General features: G+C 45.0%; 4 non-coding genes across 4 annotated transcripts; all 4 read right to left on the bottom strand.

Annotated features, from left to right (window-relative positions):
• Positions 1-371: 371 nt before the first annotated feature.
• On the bottom strand, positions 372-443 carry TRNAP-UGG (transfer RNA proline (anticodon UGG)). The gene has a single exon. It is a non-coding gene; the product is annotated as a tRNA-Pro (tRNA).
• A 2,606-nt stretch (positions 444-3,049) lies between these two features.
• TRNAP-UGG (transfer RNA proline (anticodon UGG)) lies at positions 3,050-3,121 on the bottom strand. Its single transcript has one exon. It is a non-coding gene; the product is annotated as a tRNA-Pro (tRNA).
• A 4,998-nt stretch (positions 3,122-8,119) lies between these two features.
• Positions 8,120-8,191, bottom strand: TRNAP-UGG (transfer RNA proline (anticodon UGG)). Its single transcript has one exon. It is a non-coding gene; the product is annotated as a tRNA-Pro (tRNA).
• A 1,493-nt stretch (positions 8,192-9,684) lies between these two features.
• Positions 9,685-9,756, bottom strand: TRNAP-UGG (transfer RNA proline (anticodon UGG)). Its single transcript has one exon. It is a non-coding gene; the product is annotated as a tRNA-Pro (tRNA).
• Between the last annotated feature and the right edge of the window lie 292 nt (positions 9,757-10,048).

Raw genomic sequence — 10,048 nt, 5'->3', positions numbered from 1 at the left:
GTTGTTGAGGGGCCCGACCCGGCAGAAGGGAGGCGAAATCTTTGCCGACATTAAAAGCAGCTCTGCATTGTTAATAACAGTAATTTCTACAGTGATTAATTACTTTCGCTTTAAAATTACTGCTCAACAGTAATTCACTACATGCAACTTGGTGGACCAGAAAAGTAATTCATTAAATTAGAATTAACTGGAAGGATATTTAAATATCTGTAATTACATTACAGAATTTTGATATTGCCGTGTCTGCCAGCTACTCCTGCCGCAGTTGCGCAACGGTGCATCACTTCACCCTGATAGGGAGAGAGATTCAGCAAAAAAGGTATGGCGTTAAGCAGCATGACGGGGCACACATTGAAAAAAAAAAAAGAAATGGGCCCGTCCGGGATTTGAACCCGGGACCTCTCGCACCCAAAGCGAGAATCATACCCCTAGACCAACGGGCCCCGTGCGGCGTCTGTAAGAAACACGTCCTTGCGTAAGATGTGGAGAATACCGGTCTAAATATTTCGTTCAGTTTTATTGTGCACCAGAGAGTCATCCTCCGCTACAGCTAGTTAAAATTCCATAGGCGTTGCTTTTGCTTTATCGAACTGTTCTATTGAGGTACCTTTGTTTATTTTTTTATTTTTTCAGGGTTTTGCATCCAATCCACCGCATCCAATACACCAATACACCAGTACACCAATACACCAATACACCAGGGTGCGGTCAAAGCAAGGCGTAGAAGGGTACGAATACAAATATGTTTGAACTGCAAGCTTAAGTAAGGCGTAGAATACAGCCGGCCTCACACCGCAGAGACAGACATTCCGACTGAATGCCTGAAAACAGCAGCCCCTACAATCTGTCAAAAGAAAACTTTACCAATCCTCTTGGTGGCACAGTCGTGTAAAGAGCCAAAGCGACTGTTCATAAGCAGGGAAGGAACACTGCTCATCAGAACAAAATATCGGTGGAAGAAAACTTACAAAGCACGCACTTGAGTAAGATATCCAGAAAGCCGGTTTTGCGATTTCTTTGAGTTTTATTCTTCAGCCGAGAAGAATTGAATTGAACCCTTAAGGACCCCTTCCAGGGTATTACAAAAAGGCGGGAGGGGGGGGGGGGGGGGATGGCGGTGACGCACATGGAACAATATATGAAATAAAGTCAACATAAATAAATCAGAATAAAAATTTAATTAAACAGTGATAAATACACAATGAGTGCAATGAAAAAAAAAGCCAGTAGAATTAAATGAGAACAGTTACTATGAATGCTATCAACTAGAGCAGTGGAAGTACAAAGTAGTTGCTCAAGTACATATAACTAATGGTGTGAAAAGAAATGTAAATAATTTTGTAATGTTCCAAGCAAGACAGTAACAGATCTTTAAATGTGATAGGATAACGTTCCATGACAGCAGACTGTTAATTCATTCCATTCCTGTATTGCTGTGGGTAAAAATGAAAAAAGACCCAACATTCTAAAAGCCCTCCGTTGCAGCTAGTTAAAATTACGCGGGCGTTGCGTCCAAAATACTCTGTAGTACGGAGTGTGTCAGCTAAGATGTTCTTGAATTTTTCAAAATAGTCTTTTTGAGTTAGAATAGCGCTTTCTTAGCCATAGCATCGACGGTGGTATAGATCATTAGAATTCAGCTACGACTCTATAACTCGTTGACTGGTTAACTAATATTGACTGCCGGTAGTCTATAGAGAGGCGTGTAGTCCACCGTGAATAATATCCTTATCAGTTTTACAATTTATGAAACGCACCTACCCTCGGCGCTGTGACCCAACACATTTTGGCTATTGCGACGAGCTAGGTGTTCTGGAGAGGTTGCTTCCCCTGCAAGCTTTTTCAAAGCCCATGCGCTTTGGCGCGATGTAGGAAAGTTAAGCAGGGTAATAGGAGTGAGGCAATCCGCGCCAAGTTTCACTCAGCATGTGAAAGTTTTTACTGTGGGAATCTCGACTAAAAGGTCCTGTGCTAAGAGCGCTGGAATTTCTTACTGGGATCAAAATACAGTATTAAACTGGAGAGCGGGAGCACTAATTTCATTCCACCTGTGGTGGCAAAATTCTTAGATTCGCCCCTGCCTTGTATTTCATTATTATTCAGTGTTCGAAATGCGTCAATGTCTACAAATGCGAGGCGTACGTTCCGTACGCCTGCCCGAACAGCGCCACTTTACGCCGGGCGTAGTAGAAAAAGACGCAGATATCTCCCCGTGTTTCGTGCTGGCTAGCTCCCGTGTTCTGATTTCACACCGCCAAGAAAAGAGCAGCTGTGGCAGCTGCAGTCAGAGAAACCGGAAGCTGCAGGAGCCGCGTTCTCCGGTTGCTGTACGCCAGCTACGCCGGTGCGTCCTGCTCGCGTCTCCTACACACACGAGTTCCGGCAAATGCGCGAGCACGTAGGCCTGCTATGCGTACGCCTTGAAACCGTCTTCGGAGTCGTTGCTTGAGGTGGAAAGGAAAGAAAACGACGTGCAATTTAGTGTGGTTAGGGTAAATGCGAATTAAGTGAGCTAGCACATCGGTTTGTGGTTTGGTTCGAATCTCGGTTTTAAAGGTCAAGCAAGATTCAGAAAAAGAACGGCGAAATCGACGAGTAGGGGTCTCAGAGCTAGCGCACTAAAACTGCCGGGGTAACTTATGCTCGGTCTTGAGGGTATGATCCGATGGCATTAATGGGTTAATGGCGATATATCTGGAATTGGTCATTCTAATTCGTCATACCACTACGGGCGCAGTGGTGCATCGGTTAAGCGGTGCGCCACTACTCTGATATATGACAAGTGCTGCCACCGGTGGGGCCACGTTCTTCTTTCCAAAGCGACCTATGGCGACCAATCATTAACGGAACTCTCACATTCCCCTGTAGGTAGTTTGATCACAATCGGGTGGGCAGCTTGTGACGTCACTACAGTCAAGTGACGGAGGTGGCCCTCCCAGTCAGCTAGAGGGACAGATGGGTCAACTTAGCCAGGCAGACAGTGGCGAAATCGGTGAGTGGGGGCTCTTAGTGCTTGCGTACTAAAAAAAAACGCTTTTTTAAAAAGAATGGGCCCGTCCGGGATTTGAACCCGGGACCCCTCGCACCCAAAGCGAGAATCATACCCCTAGACCAACGGGCCCCACGCGGTACGTAAGCACTCAAACTGCATATAATGGCGCACTTGCGTAAGAACTCTATATCCGGTATTGAGGCTTCTATTTGTTTTTATCACAGAGCAGCAATTCAATTCGTATCCACTAAGCCCTCTGTTGCTGCTCATTAATATTCTAGAGCCTTGGTTGTAGTTCCAGCGCACTACACTGTTCACCTGCGTTATACCGAGCGTGTGAGCGAATCCCGTCGCTAATTCTTCATCGAAAGCTGCAGTGGCTTAGCTCAAGGCAAGCACAAATTAGCCGCTAGAGCGTCAGCCATGTAGCGAATTAGCATCCCGCCTGTCGCATGGTCTAGCCTGTGGTAGCAGTGGTGTGGAGGAAAGCTTTTTGTTTCTCACTGCGCGATTCAAGTGTCAACGTACAGAGAGAGCCAGTTATGCGCCTTTCGTTTCCTCAAAATCAAGAGAATGTTTACACCCCGAATGATATGAGATGGTCTAGTTCCCAGTCTAGCCTTATTCGAAGTATATACCTGCTTCTAGAAGTCATTGAGGCCCTCGGCTTGATCTGAAGAAAGGAAAGACGAATAACTGGCTTGCTTGCCCGTGGACACTTCAACCGCGCCGTGAGTGAGTGAGTGAGTGGTGAGTGAGTGAGTGAGTGGGTGAGTGAGTGAGTGAGTGAGTGAGTGAGTGAGTGAGTGAGTGAGTGAGTGAGTGAGTGAGTGAGTGAGTGAGTGAGTGAAAAACATTATTGAACCCGAGCAATTCTCCCGGAAAAGGTGGGGCCGTCTTGCGAGCTCTGTCGATCAGTTTGAGCAGTTCTTGATGCTTCGAGCAAGACAGCGCAACATCGCATTGCTCCATTGTTAGTTTGTTTTTGGAGGTGGCTCTATTTTTTGAGAAGGCCATGCAACATGGTAAAGCGTACCCCTTCCCCATAAAGTCCTTAGTAGAGAGCAGTCGGTCGCCTGGAGACAACTGCAGACTAATACATACCCCAATCTGAGTCTACTGAGTAAGATCTATCCTTAACATGTGTGAGTAAATGCCCGCTATGCCTGGAACGCCTAACGCCGTGAGAGAAAAACATAAACCCCGACTACAAGCTCCTTTCCAGCTAGCGTTCGTGTTTCTCTTTTAAGGTGTGGGTGAGGTTTCGACCAGCAAAGTGAGCCTATCATGCTATATTATTTCCTCAAATCCAGAGGAGGCGCTATAACTCTTCAATGACCCTGTTCTAAACTGCGAAGAAGGCTAGAGTGTGAACTACGCTGGGTAGTTTGCTTCGCGCAAGCTGGCTGTGGACTGCGCCCGGGAGAATTTAAAGAGGCAGTCCATTATGCAGAACAACGATATAAACCAAGCGTGCGTCTCTCGTTGTGCACAGCGCTTTCTTGTTGCGTCCTGCTCTCCACCAGCACGTAACGCTAGGTCAGTTCCGGCAGCGGCATCCGAGTTATAAGGCGAAATGTGATCAAACTGATATGCTTCTGTTCTTGTTCGCAACCATGCTTTCTCTGCGGGTTACCTTAACCTTCCCGTGTGTTTATTCAAAACTAGACTTTTTGAGGCACAAAGAAGGGTTTTGCGGCGTAGTAATGCCAGTGCTGACGGACGTACGACTGAAAGAAAGGTTAATCGTGTTAACTAGTAAGCTAGTTGAATAATTCATAATAGCCATTTTTCTAATACTATAATTAGGGCCCGGGTTGATATTCGAGATTTGGCACAGCACAGATCTGATATAGAAGATCATGTGACACGCGCGCCACCGAGTGACGTGTACGGTAGTCGTTCCTAACATTTCTACACTGGCGCGTTTTTCAAATGCCGCATGAGATGGCCTAAATTTGTTGGGCCACAGCACCCAGGACAATTGCATTTTCGAAATTCTAAAAACTGATATGAGTATTACTAACGGCCAGCCACAAATCTCTAATTGCAACCAGGCGCCCAGATGTTACAGCCAAAAATTTAATTGTTTGAACCCGCCAATGTGGGTATTACTATGCCGCTAAACCATGTTTACGACTAAAAACGACCGTCATTAAAGATTATTTATTTATTTGTTATTTATTTAGTACATACTGAGGACCCTTGACTCCAAGCAGAGGGGCATTAGGAATACATGAAAAATATTAATGACCAAATCGTGAAAAAGCAAGAACAAAATTACAAAATTTTTTATCACACTATGTAGCTGTCAGTAATTCATCGTTCCAGTTCAGTACTTTGTAAGGAAAGAGAAAACTTAAGCATATCTGTTCGAGCGTAGTAGGCTGTCAGTGAATCGGGATGCTATGTCACGTGTGGCGTGTTATTGCTAGTGTGATATAAGGCGACTGGTTTATTTCAAGCATATAGTTAGAAAGCACGGATAGAAATTCAAGCCTCAGCTGTTTACGGCATGATTCAAGGGTAGGTATAGAATTTTTCGTGATGATTTTAGAGCGGTAGTCCAGTCTATTGAATCGATTAAATATAAACCTTAATGTCTTCCTTTATATTTATTTGTTTATTAAAATTACTCAGAGGCTCCTTTACATTGGAGCATTGTGTGAGTGGGGCAGTGCATAGAAGTTACAGAACAGCGCAAAAAAAAGTCAACGACAGAAGAGAAATGTTATACAATAGTTAGCAAGAGGCACTCAGTAGAATACAAATAAAGTAATACAATACAGAATAATTGCATAAGTTTCAAAATGTGGCAACGTGGAAATGGAACACGATTTGACAGTGAGGCTAAAAAGTGCACAAGATAGTTCACACTAAGCAGCAATAAAAGAGATTTTTCGCAAGAACACAGACAACTGAGACACTAGGCGAGGATTGCGGTTACTTTATCACGAAACGTAGCAGGATTTCTGGTATTAGTAGCATCGTCATGAAGGCTGTTCCAATAGTTTATGGCACGTGGGAGAGCAGACATGTTGAATGCTTTTGTATGACCAAAATACGCGTAAAGCTGCTGTGATTATGGAGGTGATGAGATGTGCGACATGGCCGTCTTTCGAGACGCTTAATATTTAGCATAGTGCAAGGATCCCTTGCAATGCATACATACTCTAGCTTCTGTCTAACAAATGAATAATTAAAGAGTAATTTTACATCAGGAGGGGCATTTTGGAGTTTGTGTCTGAGGAAGCAGAGTTCACGAAAAGCGGAAGAACAAATTGTACTGATATGCAGGTTCCCCGATCATGTACGAGCTAGGTAACACCCAAGTATTTGTAGTTCTTAGTTTCGGCAGTGGTGAAGAATCTTGTGCGCAGGAAAAATTAAGTGAGGTTTTCTACAATTCATACAGAGAAATACTGATTTCTGAGCGTTAATATGCATGCCCCATTCACCGCACCACGTAAGAATGCTGTTTAGATTTCTTTCTAGGACAATATGATCATTAGGACAAGTTACATCGCTATACAAAACACAGTCGTCAGCAAACAATGTGACTTGCACATTTTAGTGGCCAAGTGTGCGGTCCTTTTCACAGAAAGGTCGAAGAGCGCCACCATATTCAGCACCGGGCTTTAGAACTGCTAACATCTGCTTGTGAAACAGAAAGCTCCCACACACTATTCCTACATGCCAAAGGCAATCAGCCCGAGGGTTGTGGAGAGTTCCATGGAACTTCACCAAAGTTATGTCATGTAAGTTTAACGTCTTTAACATCTTGCCAACGAAGGTCACGTAACGGCACAGACACAAAGGCATCAAAACACCTGACACGCGTAAGGTGAGATCAACAGCTTACTTCATTTGGAAAAGACGTTTGTGTTTGGAAGTTGTACAGCTTTATCCGAGCCTTGGAAAGAAGGAGTAAACAAGTAGCGGTAATGTCCACGCTGTTGATTAAATAACAGAACAATACAGACGATAAGCCTAGCGACGAGTCAACTATATTTGCTGCAGCCGACCCAGGTTTTCAGTCCATACTAAGAACGGGTGGGTCAAGAACCGGCCACGAAGGAAATTGGCGCACTTTTTTCAATTACGAAGTAGTCCACGGCACTTCAACAAGTCCACATTACCAATGCCCAAAGAAAAATTTGAATAACCTCTGTGACGACCAGGAGAGCTCTCGGAGACGAAAAACACGGCCTATTAGACTGCATCACTAAACTTACAGTACAAGGAAACTCTAATAAACCAAGTGACTCACGTGCTGAGGGCGCTGCAGTCGAAACCGAACAAGGTCATAATCCTTTTATCAAACATTTAGGAGTATTACTTGCGCGGATACTAAAAAGAAAAATTCGAAAATGCTTGCGCGGATCAGCTAGTTGAACTCTTAGAAGAACTGTCTAATTTCAGCAGGGGAAGAGAGTATCCCGGCCAGATATGAGCATTCATGATTTTACATTCGCGTTACAAATACTGCACGTTATCAAGAGGGTCAGTAATAAGCAGAACAATCACAGCGTACCGGTGGTGGCAAATATGAAGGCTGCCTTTGGTATCCTCACTTGCGAAGCGTTAATTCCAGCAAGCGCATCCTAACAAAAGGAAACTCCCGTTCCAAAAGCTCTCCTCGGCTATCAGACCCTGAAAACACGATCTGGCGACAATGCTGTAACTTCACTGGAGCGGTAGTAATGAACGGTAGTGAGGGGTGGTTGCTGTGGTGACGCTGGTGGTAACGATTGATGAATAATTCTAAATTCTCTTGAGAGGTAAATCTTCACTGTACTGCCTCCCATTTGTTACTGCGTCAGAACAACCTAAATGCAATTAGCACCTTACAACTTACATCTTTTGTTAGTTATAAAACTGATCTGCACGGCGACAACTAGTAACCCTATAGATGGACACCATTATTAAAGAAAGCGGATGATTCTTCCATCGCAGATAATATTCTCCGAAAGAAACCAAAAAGTGTTTTTTTTTTTTTTGTGAAACCGCTGCGCTTTGTCTACTATGATCGAACTCGGAACCGTGGAGGCAGGAGTTGCTCTTGGATGCAAAAATCTTCCTGAACTTTGCTGAACAAACATCGAACATAGAGATTTAAAAATTAAGGGGCCCGTCCGGGATTTGAACCCGGGACCTCTCGCACCCAAAGCGAGAATCATACCCCTAGACCAACGGGCCACGTGCCTTGACGGTTTAGAAACACGTTCTTGCGTAAGATACACAGAATACCGGTTTAAAGATCTCGTTCGGTTTTATTCCGCACCACAGAGTCATCTTCGTATTCACGAAGCGTTCCGCTACAGCTAGCTAAAATTCCATAGGCATTGCCTTTGTTTTATAGGACTGTGGTATTCAGGTACCTTTTTTTTTTTTTCGAGGATTGCGCAACCGTTACATCGCACAAGGAATGCCATAAGGATGTGGAGAAAGCAAGGCACACAAGGACACTAATAGAAAGATATTTAAACTGCATGCGTAAGTAAGACGGAGAATACAGCGCGCCTCACTCAGAAGCGACAGAGACATTCGGAGTGAATGCCTGAGTACAACGGGCCCGACAATCTGTGAAAAGAAAACTTGGCCCTCCTCTTGGAGGGGCAAAGGTGCAAAGAGCGAAAGCGACTGTTCCTAAGGAGGGAAGTAACATTCCTGACTAAAACAAAATGTCGCTACTACAAAACTATATGTATTTCAATAGCTGGGGCCAAAAGTTCATTATGGATGCAAAAAGTAGTACGAAAGATGGCTGTTTGCTTGTTCGGGGGAGTCGACTCTATATTTCAGCGCCACTAGAAAAATAATCCGCCCTGTCGTTGCGCTCTACCGTAAGGATACAGAAGGCGCCGCTCGATCTGCGCCCATTGTTCGCGGCGTCTGGCAGAGGGAGGGTATTGGACATGATCAATGCCAAGTGAGGTAATCCGGGCCATGTCTCAGCATGTGACATTGTTGGACACGAGAACCTCGGCATAAAGCTCCTGTGCTATGAGTGGTTGAATTTCACAATTAGATGAAAATATTGCATCAAGAGGGAGATCAGGAGCGGTAAATTTCGGTTCGTCTATGCTGGCAAAATTACTTGATTCGGCCATTGTATGGATTCAATGATTCATCAGCGTTCGGAATACGTCAGGGCCCCCTAAACATGCCAGGCTTAGCTCCACGCGCCTATACCCACTCAGAGCACTCCGCGCGAGGCGCAGTATAGCATAGGGACAGACGCATCTCTAGTGGACTTTGTTGTTGGGCTAGATGATACTGTAAATTTAAGTTCATAGTTTTCCAGGTCTGCGATGTTTATGACCTTCTTTTCGCCCTTCTTCTTCCCTTCTTCTTCCCCTCTTTGGCCTTGCGGTGTAGCGCTGGGAAACTACGAACTTTTGACAAGCATCTCCATGTGCATAGTGCTGGACGCACTCCTTCTGGCGCTCATTTCACACCGCGAAGAAAAGAGCAGCTGTGGCAGCTGCAGTCAGCTCAAGGACTCGATAGGTATTTCGCAGCAGCCGCGTACTCTGATTGGTGAACCACAGCCACGACAGCGCTCGCGTATCCAGCAGCGCGCCCACAGACGAGCTCCGGCATAAGCGCGAGCGTGTAGGCTTTAGACGGGAATGCCTCGAAAGTATCCCTGGAATCGGCTAGAGGTGCAAAGAAAAAAAAAAGTAAACGGGCCCGTCCGGGATTTGAACCCGGGACCTCTCGCACCCAAAGCGAGAATCATACCCCTAGACCAACGGGCCGCACTCTTGAGGTGTGCATTCAACCCGCATACACAAAGCGCATTGACGTAAGAAATACAAGATCAGAATTGAGGCTTTTTTTTTGGTCTCATTACCAGGCCGCAACTCATTTCATATCATGAAAGCCCTCTGGTGCTGCCGATTAATAAATTAGAGACTTTGCATCAGTTCTAGCGCACTACACCATTGGTCTTCTTTACGCCCAGTGTGTCAGCGAAGCCCGCCACTAATTTTTAAATAGTCTCCATGAGGCAAAGAGATGGCTTTTGTGGCATAGTAAGAGCAGTGTTGA

The sequence above is a fragment of the Amblyomma mixtum genome, chromosome 3 (assembly GCF_055824585.1).
Source record: "Amblyomma mixtum isolate Tamu chromosome 3, ASM5582458v1, whole genome shotgun sequence".
NCBI lineage: Eukaryota > Metazoa > Arthropoda > Arachnida > Ixodida > Ixodidae > Amblyomma > Amblyomma mixtum.
The sequence above is the reverse complement of the archived record's forward strand: the minus strand, read 5'-3'. Positions and strand labels throughout refer to the sequence as shown.